Genomic DNA, 16,080 nt, shown 5'->3' with positions numbered 1-16,080 from the left:
TAATCGAAGGGAAGCAGATTTTGAGCACATTTTTCTCCCCAGGTGGTAGGAAAGTAGTATTTGCCTTTAGGGAATAAGGAGAGAACACTTTCCATTCATTAAATCTAGCTGGAAAGTGCTCAAGATATCAGGTATGAAAACAGAGGCTGAGAGAAGGGAAAGGCTTTGATTTTATTCAATTGACTCTATCGTTTATCAGGGGTTTTTTTTAATTTGATAATGAAATAAAAAATCTAAATAGTCTGTTCTCAGTGCTGTTCATAGTGCAGCGATTGCTTGAGATACACAACAGAAGACATGGTCCAGCCGCAGGGAAACAGGACGGAGTACAAGGAGGTGGAGGAGGGATTTGTGGCAAAGAGGGTTCCTGGGCTCTTGCCTCCCAAGAAGAGGCTGCTGGGGTGAAAATCCATGGATTTACAATGGTGTTGTATTTAATCAGCCTGATTTGCTTATAATGAGAGTCAGGCAACCTGCTCCTGCCAGGCAGGGGTGTCAGCCCTGAGCAATCCTCATCAAGAAGGGACAACTCTCTGCAGGGTCAACTCTCCACAGGAACGACTACCTACATGGAGCCCTTAAGGTTAGGCTCAGGTTTAGAGTCAGGCTTAAGGTTAGGGTTAGAGTTGTCCTCACTGAGAGTAGTCCAAGAGAAAGTTCTCCTAGACCCATCCATCTTACCTTTCCAATGCTTGTTTGTGAATATTTTTAAGTGAAAATGTACAGGTTGTTACTGTGTAGCTGCTAATAGGAAAACATCCTAATTTAAGGAGAAATTGCTATAAATCCAGCGCATTGGCAGATAGATTATCTGGGAGATAAATCATGGAATATAACTGGGAAGCCCATCAGCTCCAGGTGGCAGGATTTTCTCATTTGTCATTGTTGCTCTGATTAAGGTGGGTTTGTTTTTTTTTTCCGAAGTATATCTTTATTTCAGCTTGCTATCTCCTCTCTGCCAGGTGGGCATGGCAGGAAGGCTGGGCTGAGATGGAGGAGCCAGGGTCCTGGTGGGTCACAGCCTCTCCACCACACACTGCCAGAGCCAAGCCAGCCACTGGCGGTGCTCCTGCCCGGCCACCACAGCCCTGGGCATCTCCTCCTTCACACGGAGCCCCCAGGTTCTTGAGGCAGCTCATGTAGCTTCACCATTTGCATTGTTCTGCTGCACTCAGGGATGCTGATAGCCACAATCCCTACATTACTTGTTATGGGGCAACATTTCTCTGGTCACGGAGGATTTTTCAGTTTCCTCCTATCATAGTTGATAATGTGACCCACTGGTTTGATTCATGTTCTGAGGGGATTGGCAGAAAATCTCTTGGTTAATTGGAGAAGATGTGCAGGGGAGGCAAGGAGGGAATGGGAACATGTTAGTGTGGATTCACTTCTGTCTAGGAGCTGTTGAGGTGAGGCAGGCAGTGAGGATAGGGGTGGGATACCTTCTCTGAACCATTATGCAAAGGGTTGAAAATCACCTGACGAGCCTCTATCCATGTTTCTGTCACTCTTTTCAGTGTAAAGATGCTCCTGAGACCAGAGACTGTAGGTACTTGGACACCATAACTCAGTCATCCCCATACAGTCAGGTCCGTGTTCCCATTCCCAGCCTCGCAGGAAGGCAGAGCCAGCGCAGAAGCATGGGAGGAACTTCATGACACTTGGCAATAATGACTTCTTCCATCTCTAATTAATTGTGTTGCCATATTAAATAGAGAAAAATCACTGAATGCTAGCCACATGGTAGAAAAGTAATTACACTTTGAAAAGGCTTTCTGGCATTCTCCAGTTATTGAATTCATATGATGTATAGAAGTGAGATGACCTCTCCCGAAAACTTGTGGTCAGAAATCCTGTAGAGACCAGCTGAAAGAAGCATGTTGCAAGGAACCATCTGTATGGGCAGAGTCTTCCCTACTGCATCCTTGAAGACCAGGATCCCTCTGCAGTTCTTGAGCTGTCCTGCACAGGGCTAGATACAAGAGTTATACAAGAGCTGTTGCCTTTGTGCAGTCATACACAAGGCTGCAGTGTATATAGCTTATGTTCTTTATTAAAATGTCACTTTGGTCTGCAATGGAAGTACTTTATTTTTTTCTCCCTCTGGGAAAAAAAATGAAAAACTCTATTTACTACGATTTGTTGGATCAATTTTAATCAAGAATGTATGAATGTCCACTGGTAGAGAGGTACATTCCCTCAGGCCTCAGAAATAGTCCTGCACCAGCATCACTGCACCAGTATTTATTTGGTGGAAAAGCTGTACTGAATAACAGGATTTTACAGTTCTACTGCATGAAGTATAAGTCAGATATAGTGGATAGCCTTGTGTTTACTGAATTTACAGTTTCAGAAGAGCCAGTGATACGTTCATGTTAATATTCATATCTATATTAAGTAATCATATATATATTCACATATACATTCTGAGCATTAAGGGCATCTGCATTTCCAGTTGATTGGTGTTTGCAGGACATTTCATTGTATTAGACTTGTTCAGAGATGCTCAGATACCCCAGGCTTGGTTTTGCCTGTAACAAATAGCAGTGACAGCTCTCTTGCTTTCACTAGCAGGCACTGCACAGGGGAGCAGATGTGCCATGGCCTCTGTGTCTGCCTGAGTCTGGTCCAGAGGGAGACTCAAGGTCGGTCAACACTTCTGTACCTCTGCATTGCTCTGGTAGGTCTTAAAATGTGTGAGGTGGCTCATGAGTTGGTGTGTTGTAGTGAGACAGAGCAGTACCTGCCTGTGGAGCAGGTCTCTGCCATGGAGTACCCACACCAAGACTTTGTTCTCTAGGAAAAAGATGTTCTTCAACTGTCTGAGATCTGCTTTTGTCTCCTACAAACTCATGGAGCTTTGCTTGCAGCAGCGCTGGGCATGTTCAGCTCACAGACCAGCCATTGCTTAGCGGGGTGAATGCCTTTCTGGTTAGCAGGAGTAAATCTTAAATAATTATTAGACAAGAAAGACTCTAATTTAATAATGAATAGTTTGACTAGCTCTTTCTGCAGTAATGTTGGAAATAAGTGTCACATACTGTGCTAGAAAGCTCCTTCTATAAGAACACCATAGTTACTTATCTAAAACTTCAAAATGATCTTTACCAACTTTCCCTTGCTGGTGTAGATAAGTGGAAAGAATTTTACAGGAATTAATACGTCTTGATCACGTGTTTCCAGCTGGACCCTAGTGCCAGTTAGTTATAGCATTTGAGTGGGAGGAAAGAAATGTGAATTTATATGTGACATAAAACAAGAGAGGCGGATTAAGCCCAGGTAAGGGAATGAGGACGATGAGAGAGAATAGTTTAACATCAGGATCTGGCTAAACCTGTATTTTTCATTTGTGTATGAGTCTGTCGTCATGCCATCTGATGATTTCATGACGTGAATTCTCTGCTTTGAGAAATGACAGAAACACAGAGTTTAGTTTTCTGGAAAGAGAAGGTTGGTGTCTTCTTACCAGGCATGAATTTTTGCAGTCTGAAGTCCTATTCTGGGCGATACCGAATGAGACTGACCTAGAGGATTTGCAGTCAGTCTTCCAACGGTGCTGTAGAAATAATTACAAATAGTTTGCTTGTTAAAAGGATTTGGTTTGGAAGCTCTTTTTGTGCCTGTGTGGGAGGTGATGGAAATGCCTCTGTGCTGGCAGGAGGCACCATCTTTTGGGAAACCTGAATCACATTTGGAAGGTTTGCTGTCATCACTCTTTAGTCGGAGCAGAAGGCAGCGGGGAGACTTGGTGGTGGCGGTGGGGCAGAAGGCCCATGGTGACCTACTTCTGGGGAGATGTTGGATGTCCCTGGTGCTCACCCCGGGCACCAGGGCTTGTGGGGCCTCTGCGCAAGTTAAAACCGTGCCATTAGCAGTCGGCTAGCTGAGTGCTGCAGTGAGTAAGCACATTTTCCTTACCAGCTGCCCAGAACACTCGATGCGTGCGAGGGAAAGAGTGGATGTATTTTTGAGTTGCAGATTTGCTGACATGTGAAGTGGGAGTCTGGAGATCCAAAAATAGTGGCTGTGTTTTCTGAACGGAGAGGGATCTCCATTGGACGTGAGTGGGGTAGGGTTGTCGCCGCTCCCACAGGTCCCCATCCTTCCTGCGCCCCTAGGGCTGTGAGGATGCTTGTCCCCCACTGTGGGGAGGGACAGGTGTGTGAAGGAGTGGAGGTGGGCTGGTGGGCAGCACCATGCTTTCTGCTGCTAAGAGCTCTCTGCAATTCCTGTCTGCTGGATCTTTTCTAAATAGCTCTCTGGTGGGGAGGAGCGAAAGGGGACCTGGCAGAGCAATTCAGAAGGTACAGGACCTCTGCAAGAGGGTTTCTCTGCACTGGGCAGAGCTGCCAGTTGGAGCTGTTCTGTTATATTTCCCAAATGATACCAATCCTCAGATGTCAATTCTCAGAACAGGCATGACCAGCAGGTCCAGGGAGGTTATTCTCCCCCTGTACTCGGCACTGGTGAGACCGCACCTTGAATCCTGTGTTCAGTTCTGGGCCCCTCGCCACAAGAAGGATGTTGAGGCTCTGGAGCGAGTGCAGGGAAGAGCAACGAAGCTGGTGAAGGGGCTGGAGAGCAAGTCTTAGGAGAAGCGGCTGAGGGAACTGGGGTTGTTTAGCCTGGAGAAGAGGAGGCTGAGGGGAGACCTCATTGCTCTCTAGAACTACCTGAAAGGAGGTTGTAGAGAGGAGGGAGCTGGCCTCTTCTCCTAAGTGACAGGTGATAGGACAAGGGGGAATGGCCTCAAGCTCCACCGGGTAAGGTTTAGGCTGAACATTAGGAAAAAATTTTTCGCTGAAAGGGTCATTGGGCACTGGCAGAGGCTGCCCAGGGAGGTGGTTGAATCACCTTCCCTGGAGGCATTTAAGGGACGGGTGGATGAGGTACTTAAGGATATGGGTTAGTGGCACAAAGGTATGGAGGTCTTTTCCAATCTGGTGATTCTATGATTCAATCCACAATTCCTGAACCTTTGCTTAAGTAAAGACTAGCTAAGATTTTTTAAAAAATTGGAATTTTAGCAGCAAATCCTTTCCTCACTGACCTCAAAAGAATAAGGTGCTGCCCCACTCCATGAGGACGTGTATGCACACATGCACATACCCCCCTACATATTTACACTTGGGGAGGGAGACTCTTTGGGGCACCCTGGCATTGAACAGGTACATGTGATCTCACCTAGGGCTGAGCATCCATGAGGATGGCACTGCTGAGATGTTCAAATTACCTGCTAGGAGGGCTTCTAGGATTTATACTTCAGAATTAGAGGCCATGTTAATAGGCATTTTTTTTTTTTTTCGTTTCTCTCAAGTGGTATCAAAGGGATTTTTTTTTGTAGGTGATAAAATTTGGAGGGAAAAATAAATCCAGTTGCTAGAAAGCAGGTCAGTTGCCAGAAGGAGAAGCAGGCATTGTTGGCTGAAAAACAGCACAGAATTCTGCTGCTTTTCCCACCCCTACATGAGACATAGGGAGTTAAAGCCATGGCCAGGATCCAGATGACTGTACAGCTGCTTGAGCGGTCCCTGTGCGCTCCACCGCCTGTGCTGAAACTCTCACCACCTTCAGTGGGAGCAGGGTGGGAGAGGGGTCCCTCCTCTACTCCTCCTGCACATCTGTTTCATCACACTCTCTGTTCAGCAGTGCTGCTCAACCCACGCAGGCATCCCTACAGGCTTCTATTGCCTTGCAGATGCTGTAGGAGCCTCCTTGCCTGTGCCATTTTCCTGTTCCATTGCTGGGCTTTGTCCTGCACATGCATCTCCATGTGCACTGCGTGCAGTAAAGCTCGTTAGAAACAGAGCTGGGCTTTGTCCTGATGGTGGATCAGTTCATGCATGTGCATCTGCACTGTGCGCAGCAAAGCTCAGTAGAAATGGAGCTTCAGGTTTCCTGATGGAAAACACATTTCTGGTTCTGCTCCCATCACTGTTGTGCTGCAGCCAAAGCTAGCTCTGTGTATGCAGACATCTGTAAATGGTGGGCCCTCTCCCCAGAACTTCTCAGGTGTCAGCTTTCTTTAGGCTTGCAGTTGTTTGTTAAAGCTTGGAAAACAGCACCCTAATTCAAGGCTAGATGACTGGTCCTTGTGTGGCTCTTTACCAAGCCTCTCTAAGTGGAGAGTGGATAGTGGCATTATAAAAATACTGTTCTATTTGAAGAAAAATGCACATAAACTTGGGTTTTTCTAATACCAGCAATTCTCTTTCGGTTTCTTTTTTGGCTGTGAGAAGTCAGATAGTACTAAAATACCAGGAAAAAGAAGACTGAACAAAGATGTTATTCAATAAGTTGATGTGATTTTTAAAACATGTTACAGAAAAGCATTTGCGGCGTTTTGCTGAGTATTGTCACTCTTCTTGGAAATGACAGAAGGATTTCAAGCTTTAATCAGCAATATCTTGGTACGAATGTAATGGTTTGCAGTGTTTCTTTTCACAGAGTCTTGAAACAGGTCAGCAGTTTATTGGAAAGAAGGATTTCCTATTGTTGTTCCCAAATGTGTATCCACTGGGTGAGTGAAGAGCCCGCCTAAGTTCTAGGAGCACCCATGGAGACACTGCGTGGAGCATTGACATCACTTTAAAGATGAGCAGCACTTTTCTGAGTGAGAATGTTAAGCAGTTGTGCAAGAGGATGCTGGGGAACTGTGAAGTGATTGTATAGAAACATGGTGGAAGCAGGAGCTGGTTTGTTGTTTCAGTCCATTTCCGTAAACCCAGAGGCCGTATCCAATACCTTCATCTCTGTGGTGATTCCTGGTGTACTTTCCCGTTAGCTTTCTGTGTTGGTGACCATAGAATCGTGAACTGGTTGAGGTTCGAAAGGACCTCCAAAGGTCGTCTGGTCCGACCCCCTGCTCAAGCAAGGTCACCAGGATCCAGTTGTCCAGGACACATCTAGATGGCTTTTGAATATCCCCAAGGATGGAGACTCCACCTCCCTGGGCAACCAGTGGTATTTGTAGGAAAATTGTCTGAACTGGTTCAGGGAACTGATCTTTGTTAAAAATACTTGTCTGCAAAGAAATGCAGGGAAACAAGCAGATAACAACTTGACACCCACGATGCAGCTGAGGAAAGCGTATGTAGGACCACGGTCTCTAGAGTAAGATGTAGTCCATCCTTTCCCCTGTGTCCCTCCTCCCACCTTGAGGGCACAGACAGGAGTAGGACAGAAGTTTCATCCCTATAATCCCAGCTTTGTGCCAGGAAAGGCACAAACTGTGGTTTTCCCTTCCATGTGTCAGGGCATAGACTGGCATCACAGAGCTCGCTCCAGGTTAGCAGCCTGAAAATTGTCCTGGTGTTCTGAACAAACCATTCCCCACAGGAGCCAGTGTGGCTGTGGGCTGGTAGATGTCATGGATGGTGGTGAGGAGATCACAGAGAAACGGTGGAGGCGCCCAGGCATGCCTCAGCAAGGACCTTACCTTAGATGCTGGCCTGATGTTCTTCCTTGGCTGACTTCTATTCCCTCGGCTTGTATTAGAAAGCTTATACCATAACCACGACCAGCTAACACGCACCAAAACTTACCTTCCTGGGTTTAGACAGCATAGTAAGAAACGGTACAATTAGGTTAATGATAGATCACCTTACAGCTAACCTGGTTGGCAGCACGCCCTTCCCACATTCAATACCAAGTCACAACTGGAGGAAACGATTTTGTTTATTGGTCATATAGTTAAATTAATCTTTTAATTTTTTTTTGCCGTTAGCATATTCCATTTCAAAGTATATAAGCAATGTTCCGATTTTATTCCTGGTTTGATTATCTTCAAACTGTATAAAATGCTTTGAAAACTGAGGAAATGAAGTGTTCAGTATTTATCTCCTGAGATAAATTTTCATTTTTTTCCAGCAAACATTATTGGGTTGTTGTAGCTTCACAGAAGCAAGTAGTCTGCACAGAGTCTGTTCTGCGCAGTACGGCTTCTAGAACATTTTGTTTTCAGTTTAGACAACACTGAAAAAGTTGAGCTCAGCCCTACAGGAGTCCTAATTAGCTCCACCAGCGTATGTGCACCGAAATCATTAAACATGTTTTGTTGGATTTAGCTAAGGAAGAAGGAATATCAAGTGCCACCTGACTGCACATAATTAAGTTTAAAGCATGAAGAGTTAATCCTGGTACATATTAGAATTTGCGGCATTTCAGTGTGAACTCTGCATTTCTCGATACACAGGCATTAAAAGTTAGTAGGAATTAGTGTAAGCTGTTTGCTATTGAGCTGAACAATTGCTTTGAATTGAATGCTGGAATGAGAATGTGAGCAATACTATTAATAGCACGCGTTTTCCCGAGTACGTAATGATCTCTTTGACCTGCTATGGGAACAAAACGATGCAGTAATTAATCCACTGCATATGGCAGAGCAGGTTTTATTCCATGATCAGCATCTCTCTTGGTGTGAATCACAAACAAATAAGATCCCATTGCAAAAATGTTACGCCTGAACGACCTGGATTTGCCGCGGATTCTTTGCCAGTCTCGCGCCTGTGGACCCTGCTGGAAGTGGCCAATATGAAGTTTTATAACTGTGAGCCTGGCTTAAGGCAGATCCCTGGTGCTTAATAAAATTGAGAGCATGGCTTATGTTTTCTGATGCAGTGAGATGAGCACCTTCCAGCGCTTTACCAGGAAAACTGCTGGCTCTTTAAAGTCTTCCAGAAAGCCTCCTGTGGATTCTGCTGGGCCAAAATATCATTCCTGAGCTCCACCACTGCCACTGTGAATAGAGTTGAATTTGGACCTTAGAATTCCCAACTAGTTCATAGAGCTGTTCTCGTTATTTCTGCTCTTTATCCATCTAGGAGTTGCCAGCACTGACCTGCGGGCAGCAAGCTGTCCAGCCTATGTGTAATTCTGTTCTAACATCTTTGCAATTTTGATTGAGAATAAGACCCCTCTGTGCTAGCTTCTGTGCGTACGACATGCAGTGCAAGGCATGCTTTGCACAGAAGAATAGCCTTTTCAACAAGCAATACAAAGAGAGAATCAGTTCAATGCATTTTAGATCAGAGACGAAGCCAGGAATAGAGCACGGGGCTGGTGGCTGTTGGTGTCCTCAGCGACACCTGCACGGTGCTGTGGTTCTCCTCTATCCTTTGCACCTGCCACACCAGGTTTCCTTTATTCCTCTGACTGAATGCTGGGCTTAGATCTTGCTTTTGCTCTTTATCATCAATTCCGGTGATGATATGTTAAAGATTTCTTGCTTTGTACTTTGGTTTCATGTGCCGTTCATTTCCTTTTAGTTGAATCCTGTTTCCTGGAGGTGGGAGATACTAGTATGATTTCCATGTAATCAAATACTGGCAAGCGCCGCCTCCGCTGTGCAAAGCAGAGCAGGGACAGAAAGCTTGAACAGGGCCCTTGTTCTGTAGTCTGCAGAGAGGAAAAATTGATGAGGACCCAATAGACAGCAGCCTGGGCATATTATGGCTAACAGCTTGCTGGGGAACAGTCCTTAGTAAATTGCATTTCATTTGAAAATATGTAAAAACTGCAAATTAAATGTGCCAGCAAAAAACTCCTTTTGTTGGTTTTTTTTTCCTTTTAAATGTCATGTTAAAATGTGTTTGGTTTGGGGGTATGTAGGTAAAGAAAAAGAAAGAAAACCACAGGCTGCTCCTCCCTCTGAGGCAGATGGAAAAACCTTGTGTCTGAGGGTGATGATGATTAGTCTCCAGGCAGGAGGGATTTTTCTCAAGCTGAAGTAGCAGAGTTGGAAAACTCAGGTTGTATCCCTTGCAGTTATTGTTAAAGCTTTGCTCATGATCTGTTGGAACACCAGGCAAAAGTTGGTCTTCTAATTTTGTTGCTGGGTGTGGTTTATTAAAAATGTGAAGTCAGGGCACATTGTGAAGACTGTGGGTTTAGTGTGATGGAGCAGCGTGAAAAATGCAGACGGTTTAAATTTGGCCCATCCTCACGTGGAGCAGAGCTTAAAAGTAGAAACTGGGGTGGGGGGGAGGCACATGCAGTGTATGTTAATTCTTCTATGGGATGAGGATGACCTATTTCTCTAAGTCATTTTCGATTGCCAGCTCTAGGCAATGAAAATGTATTTTCTGAATGATGAATAATTTAGCAACTTTAAAGTGATTAACATAGACAAGAAACTATAATATGAAAGGTGTAACATGCTTTCAGACCTAAATACATTCCTGTGCAAGAGGGCAGCATAAATCCTTTGCATCCTTTAAATTCTGTGAATTTGCTCAAAGAAGGTTCCTATTGAACGAAGATATGAGGTTTAGGCTTGCGCTCATCCTCAGGACAAACGAGAATTAAAGACCTGAGGATCTGAAGCAGTTTCTAGTGTCAGATCCTCAAAGGTGGTTTTGTTGCTGTTCACCTTTTGTTTAAATTGTGGATTGAAATGATTTAAAGAATAGACTTCTAATGTCGTGGTTTTCCTTGTACAGTCAGAACCACAGGGTGAGTTAAGTCCAGGAAAATAAGCAGATTTTATTTCTGGTCTAAAACATTTATTTATTACACTGCAAGTTCAAGACACTAAATCAAACTTACTGTGGCATAAATGTGGAAAAAATCTATCCTTATTACATTTGCCAGGACTGAGAAGTGGTTAATGCTTTAAAAACTGTGCCAGAAAACCATGGTTCGTCCTGCTCTTAATCCATATAACGTATGTTAAATGAGGGTGGTGAGACACTGGCCCAGGTTGCCCAGGGAGGTGGTGGATCCCTGGAAACATTCAAGGTCAGGTTGGAGAGGGCTCTGAGCAACTTGATCTAGTGGAAGATGGCCCCGCTCGTTGCAGGAGGGTTGAACTGGATGGCCTTTAAACATCTCTTCCAACCCAAACCATTCCATGATTCTGTGTTTTAGTGGCATATCCAGAGCAAAGATTTAACTGCACAACAGTTCAATACAGACTAAGGGGCCCACACCGCTATCTTTGATTGCCATGCTTTCTAGAAGTTTCACATAAGGCAATTAAATTTGGTTGACAGAATTGCTTCCCCACAGAGCAGTAAAAACTGGCATCAATTATTTTCCTAGTCATCTTTATAAGAGAACCTTAGAAAAGCTTCCTGCTGTGTATACCCAGGAGTAAGGTAAAACACACTAGCTTGTAGGTCCCTGTGTTAATTTTCGCCTATGCACTGTGAGCTGTGCAGTGTTGGTCTTTCTCCTCTCTTGTAGCTGTGTCCATCCCAGGTCATGCTGCAGTGACTGCCAAGAAAAAAATAAACAAGAAAACCGCTTTTGAACAGGTTGCCGTAAGAACAATGGATTCTGGTTGTGCCGGTTGACAGGACCTCTCTTGCGTGTCAACACGAAGGGATATCAGTGGTGTCCTCAGGACAGAAGTCACAGCTGCTCTCTGGCAGCTCTTAAGACACATCCTCCTTCCACTTAAATACAATTTTGCATAAACTTATCTGCAAACCCTACTGGCATGCTCATGTTTCCAGAATTTATCAAGCATCACTGGATGGGCTTAAATATTTTACAGTTCGGATACAGCTCAAGGGTGCAGTGCAGGTTTTCTTCACAAGTGTGGAGGCTGAGGAATGTTGCAACATCTATTTTTTATGAGGTGGCAGGTCTGATGAGGAAGGTTCTAATGAAGTAGCAAGCCGCAGCACTGTTCCAACATCAGCAGCAGCGACAGTTTCTGCAGAGCGTGGCCAGCCCTGCTGCACTGCTGCTGCCTCCTATGGAGAGCTGGCCCTCCTCTGCCCAGCTCAGCATCCCTGTCACTTTTGGGGAGGTGAAAAGCTGAGAACTTGGGCATTTTTAATTTCTATGTCTTTTGTCCAGGTGCTATAGATAAGAATAAAAGACAAAGATGTCTTTGCATAACGAAGTTGGATTATCATAGAATAGTTTGGGTTGGAAGGGACATTAAAGATCATCTAGTATCAACCCCCTGCTGGGGGCAGGGACACCTCCCACTGGATCAGGCTGCCCAAGGCCCATCCAACCTGGCCTTGAACACCTCCAGGGATGGGGCAGCCACAGCTTCCCTGGGCGGCCTGGGCCAGTGTCTCACCACCCTCACTGTGAAGAAATTCCTCTTTATGTCTAGTCTAAACCTGTCCCTCTCCAGTTTATAGCCATTGCCCCTCATCCTATCACCACAAGCCTTTGTGAACAGCCCTTCCCCAGTTTTCTTGTCTCCCCTTCAGGTACTGGAAGTTTCACTCTAAGGTCTCCTTGGAGCCTTGTCTTCTCCAGGCTGAACAACCCCAACTCTCTCAGCCTGTCCTTGTATGGGAGATGCTCCAGCCCTCAGATCATCCTTGTAGCCTCCTCTGGACCCGTTCCAACAGCTCCACATCCTTCTGATGCTGAAGATTCCAGCACTGAACACTATACTCCAGATGAGGTCTCAGAAGAGAGGAACAGAGGGGCAGAATCCCCTCCCTTGACCTGCTGGCCACGCTGCTTTTGATGCAGCCCAGGATACAGTTGGCCTTAGTTAGATTAGTGTATGTTTAATTCTTAGTTTCCTTTCTCTAATAATTGTAAGGAGGACTCTGCATCCAAGAGGTAAATTCAGCTAAACTGCTGTGTATGCAGTGCTCTGTCTGAAGTGCCCAGGCCAGGCTCTGGGGCGCTGCCCTCACCCTGGTGTGTGTCTGCTCCAGCCAGCAGTGCTCCTGGGAGCCCTGGTTCTCAGCTTCAGCCCCCTGGGTCTTAATTTCCTTTGGAGCTGGACAGTCTGCGAGAAGAGAGAGGGCAGCAGCATCCTGACATGCTGGTATGAAATTTAAGATAGATGTCTGGTATGGCTGCTGTACTAAGGTGGCTTTTGGAAGAAAATAGGGGACGATTTCTCTGCATGGGCTGTGGTAAAATAAAAACTATTGCTGCCTGCGTAAAAAGTATTTATCTGGAGTTATGTTTACAGACATGAAAAGGTGAACTAGGGTCCTGTGAGGCTAGGCATGCAACCCCATAATGAGAAAAAAAGAATCCCGCATCAAAGAATTAGAAGATGTTTTAATTTAATGGAGATGGTTCCTGAATTTCTACATCCCCAATGTTATTATAAACTTTTTAAACACTTCCTTCTTTTCTTCCTCCCCATGCTTTCTGCTTCATCACAGGAGTCACTTGTGGACATCTGCTTCATCTGAAGTTAGTAGCTGCCTTTGCATAAAACTTGGAGGACTGGAGTTGGCTTATTATAGTTGTAATAAGTTTCTTCCTGGAAACAGTGTATTTTTTTTACTGGCTGCATTTTATTTCTGATTACTAACGGTTTCTGCATCCTCCTGTGAGAATTCCTTAATTGTATTTAAACTGGCATTGCTCAGCAAACCTTACCACTGCAGAGCCAAAACATATGGTACGTACATAAAACATTAACAGTTTTCCCATGGATGGAAGTGAACTGAGGCTGACGAAACCCAAACTTTTCTGTTGTGCTCAGCAAAGTAGATCGTCAGCTTTCAGTTTGAAATGGAAATGGCAAAGTTGCTCCAAACTTTCTTTTCAGCCTAGTTTTTGAGAAAACTTGAAAAGATTTTGTAAGGGTATTTTTTTTTTTTTAATTTGATGAGAGCGCTTTCCATCAAAACAAGTTTCGACAGAAAGCTGTCTCTGAGCTGCAGCGAAAAGCAAATTGTTGCCTCTGCAGCACTGCAAGGGCTCTGGCACGTCTTGCTTTGCTGATAGACCCAGTAATGCAAGTATCAAATAAGCCTCCCTGTCAGCAGGGGTGGAGAAGCACTGAGGAGGCATCATCAAAGCTGAAGAACTGATGGAAAAATTGCCAGGCAGGGTGGCTGTGGTTTGGGCTGGTTTGTGCCCTGGAGAGTCACGACAAATGCGCTTTGCGATGGCAGCTCTGAAGCTGGGTGCTCTGGCACGAGGAGGGGTTGCAGCCCGGTGGGCTGGGGTGGTGGGCGCTGATCAAGGCTGGGGGCTTCACCTCTTGTGCATTTGGTGAACGGAGCTGTGTGGGTCGTTGAGAGAACAGGGATGAAGCTTCAGCAGCATTTCAGAGTGAAAACCCACTTAAGGTATTTTGTAGGGCATACCATTTAGGGTATTTTACCCCAAATCCACATTTTTCAACAGAGAAAGAAACCCTTCATTTTGGGTCAAAGATTTCATTTTGTGTAATCCTATATTCTTTTTACCTTTAAAAATTAAAACAGAGGTCTTACTGTGCAGGGAAGTACTGTCAAGGTCAGTTTTGAAAGCATTGCAGAAGAAGAGAGACTTTCCCACCTCCCTACAAATTTTAAAAATTGAAATTAAAGTGAGGAAATGAATTCAATGCTTTGGTATGGCCAGCTCTAGAATTTTTATTGAAATGAATTTATCGAAAACTGTTTCACTTTACTAAGGTGCTTTTTTGTTCTCTTTAGGGTTTTTAGCAGTCGCAGCCCATCCCTGAACACAATATAACCTAAATGTTTTGCAAGGCACCTAAAGTAATCCATTTATCATTTATAACATATGTTGCAAAAGCATTAAATAACATTTGGCAGATGTTTACTGCCAATGTTATGCTACTATAAACATGTGCTATAAAGCCTTTTTTTTTTTTTAAATCAATTTTAGTTACTTTAAATAACATTTTCTAAGCTTTGAAGTGGGGGAGAAAAGCAACAAAATAACTAAAGGCTAGAGTACACATCCAATCTGTCAGCTTGATAAAAGATGGAAACTGAATTTTGTATTTAATTAGATTTATTTTCTAATGCAAAATGCCATGCCTTCAAGGAAGGAACATTGTAGTGCATTATAATAGTAATGTTCACCATCTAGGTGATACGTTTACCTGCTTGGCCAATTAGAAACTGGTTGACTGGTTCTGGATTCCTAGAGAGGAGGACTGACCCTGAAAAGCAAGGTGCCCTTGCCTGTAGAAAATACAAAGCCCACTGGTTAATGCGAGCAAGCCTGGTGGTGGCCGCACTGTTCTCAAGGCGTGATCCTGCTCTGGTGTGGATGACAACCAGGGAGCACCATGCCCTTTATTTCTACCAGTTGAGTGAGCGTCCCCGATGCCTGGTGTGTGAAAGCCCACTGGGTCAGCCCAGCTTGGAGGCTCAGCAGGACACAGGAGGAAGGCTGGTGGCAGACGGTTCAGAGGGAAGATGGTTTTGAGAAGCGAGGAGGTGATGGAGGGAGGTTTGTTTCCCTCTTTTTTACCTAGTGCCACTGGAAGAACCAATATTTGTAATTATGATGGGACTGTCCCTAGATAAAATGGTTCAAATGACCTTCCTGATCCTTTTGTTCTATTCTGGGGTAAAGAGCAGGGAGAGATGAAGCAAAATAGTTACTAGTGCTGTGGCAGAAGAAGCAGGAATTATCGTATAAAAGCAGGTGGGCAGCTCTGCCCCACATACCCTCAGAGACTGAGCAAGTTGTGGGCAATGTCATCAGTGAGATTACCTTTGTGCAGTGCTGCCATGTGTGGTCACAGGCACTTCAGGCTGAGATTGAAGTATTTGGCATGGAAAATTAGTTCCACACCTTTTGCTGTGCCCATGAAGGCTTCTTGGCCGGTATATGGAGAGGTGGAGCTGAGGGTCAGGCTGGTGCAGGAGACCAGGAGTGCTGGGAAGGTGGCCGAGGATGCCCTGCTGATGATGTCCAGAGGGGCAGTGCTTGGATCATCACAGCCTTAAAGTCATATTTAGCATTCAGATAATATGTATGCCATTCCTTAAGTCTTTGTATTTCACCTTTAGTCCTCTTCCACCCAAGGATGTTTTTTTCTCCATTATTTTTTCACCTATGGTCAAAAATAGTAATAGGATACATGGAAATTGGAAAAATCTTGTCTTTCCTTCACTAATAAACAGCACAGGTAATCTAGGCTATCAATAGTGCTCAAACACCTACCATAGCAGTCAGCTTTTTGCTTCTAGGGTCTACGTCCAAGGCTGGGCTCCCTCCAAGAGCACTGGTCCTTCCTTACTCTTCCCCCAGGAGAAATGTTTCCTCTGGCAGGTAGGAGAGGCACCAAGACTGCTGCTGTGCGGGCAGAGACCTATTTTCTCCACCACATCAGCCTTTCCTTGTGGGGTTCTCCTGCGTCAAAATCTGCACCTCAGCATTGGCTTCCAA

At 44.8% G+C, this 16,080-nt stretch overlaps 1 protein-coding gene across 2 annotated transcripts in view; it reads left to right on the top strand.

Annotated features, from left to right (window-relative positions):
* The window catches only part of STK32C (serine/threonine kinase 32C), a 100,144-nt gene that overhangs the window by 29,927 nt on the left and 54,137 nt on the right, over positions 1-16,080 (top strand). The window lies entirely within an intron of this gene.

Source organism: Phaenicophaeus curvirostris, chromosome 9 (assembly GCF_032191515.1).
Source record: "Phaenicophaeus curvirostris isolate KB17595 chromosome 9, BPBGC_Pcur_1.0, whole genome shotgun sequence".
NCBI lineage: Eukaryota > Metazoa > Chordata > Aves > Cuculiformes > Cuculidae > Phaenicophaeus > Phaenicophaeus curvirostris.
Note: the sequence above shows the minus strand (reverse complement) of the source record. Positions and strands in the feature narration are given on the sequence as shown.